This window comes from Balaenoptera ricei, chromosome 4 (assembly GCF_028023285.1).
Source record: "Balaenoptera ricei isolate mBalRic1 chromosome 4, mBalRic1.hap2, whole genome shotgun sequence".
NCBI lineage: Eukaryota > Metazoa > Chordata > Mammalia > Artiodactyla > Balaenopteridae > Balaenoptera > Balaenoptera ricei.
The window spans coordinates 42,639,681-42,641,690 of NC_082642.1; positions in this window are offsets into that span (position 1 = coordinate 42,639,681).

Here is a 2,010-nt window from a genome sequence, read left to right on the forward strand (position 1 = left end):
TTTTTATAATGGGGTTTAGCTGCTTTTCACGGCTGTGTTTATGCCGCTTTACACCCACTTGACTCACTTCCAGAGAGATATCAATACATAGGTTTTAAGATTCTTACTAGTCAGATATATTCTTGTGTGGTGAATAGGGGGTGTTGACTCCAGTTCACTGAGCAAGGAGTAGGTCTTTCTATTACATATTGGGTTTATGGAACGGTAGCTGAGCTCATTTGAAACCCTTGTTTTATTCATCACCCCACCTCACCTTTCCCGTTAAGCAGCCATAGTGTGTCTTCTAAACGTGTGACTCTGTTCTGTTTTGTAATTCAGTTCAAGTGTAGCGGTTTTTACGTTCCCTCTATAACTGATAGCTTATGATAAGTGTCTTTTTCTGTGTGACTTATTTCACTTAGAATCGTCGTGCCTAAATCCACTCATCATGCTGCTACTAGCCTTATGACATTGATTTCATGGCTGAGTGATATTCCATTGTACAAAAGGACCACCACTTCTTTATCCATTTTTCTCTTTCCAGGGGTATTTAAGGTGTCATGAAGTGGAGGTTCTTGTCAACAGAGCAGCCCTAAACTTTGGGGTGCCTGTGTCTTGCTGATTTTTAGTTTTCCCAATTTATACGCCCATGAGTGGAAGTGCCCTATGCGCTCTAAGCTGTGTTTTTTCGATGTTTCAGGACACACCGTACACTTCTCCAGAGTGGCTGTTGGCAATTTACATCCCGCCCATCAGCGTAGCAAGGCTCCCATTTCTCCATGGCCTGTCCTGCATTTCTGGTTTTGACACTTTTTTCAGCATGGCCCTTTTGACCGATGGGCAGCGAGACTTGTTTGTAGCGCTGATTTGCCTTTCCAGGTTGCTTGGTTGGCCAAAAAGGGCGTATGCGTTTTTTCCTGAATATATTCAGGAAAAAACGCATACGCCCTTTTTGGCCAAGGGCATCATTGTCGACGTTTTGCCGCTTTTCATGTGCTTTACAGGCGATTCGAATCGACCTCCTGAAATCTGTTTCCTGCAATTCTGCCTTGCTTTCAAATCCTCTTCGTTGCCTTCCCTCAATATATTTGTGGACGAGAGTTATCATTTATAACTCTGCAGGTTTGTGAATTGCAGTGCCCCTGAGCTCCATTTTTCAACTCGCTTTTTTGGGAGCTGGCCGCAAAAGCGCAGGATTGCCTCAGGCCCTCTTCTGGTTCCGGGTGGCAGGCTGAGCCTGTGGTTAATTCTTCTTCCTGATGGGAAAATAGAGTGACCTGTGCCTGTCCCAACATCTAGAGCTAGTCTCTCATTGGCTCCCCCTCTTCCCGTTCATCCTCAGGACAAATTGCAAGCTGTATGGAACAGGAGGTTAAAGGTGCTGATTCTCCAAGGAGGGAGATTGCTAGTAAAGAGGCTGGAATGGCGAACCCGAGCACAAGGAGATGAGAAATGAGGTGCGTTTTAGAAAGCTTTCCCGATCACACGGTGTACCACCTTCTGGGTTTCTCATGCATGTTTTCGATGTAGGAAGATGCCCTTGAACCTGGAGATTTGGGACCCATGGGATGGGTAACAGGCAGTATTACTTTAAAGGCTCTGCGTTTGCTCCCCCAAACTCACCAAAGCTCTCAGCCCCGAGAGTGTCCACCCTTATGTCTCATCCAGCTGTGCGTCTAGATATGGTCAATCCAGGTTGCATCACAGCCCCTGAACGAATTTTGTAAGAATTTCTCTCTCTTTCACTGTCTTTGTTTCACGGGCTTTTAAAAGTAATTTATTTTTATAATGGGGTTTAGCTGCTTTTCACGGCTGTGTTTATGCCGCTTTACACCCACTTGACTCACTTCCAGAGAGATATCAATACATAGGTTTTAAGATTCTTACTAGTCAGATATATTCTTGTGCGGTGAATAGGGGGTGTTGAGTCCAGTTCACTGAGCAAGGAGTAGGTCTTTCTATTACATATTGGGTTTATGGAACGGTAGCTGAGCTCATTTGAAACCCTTGTTTTATTCATCACCCCACCTC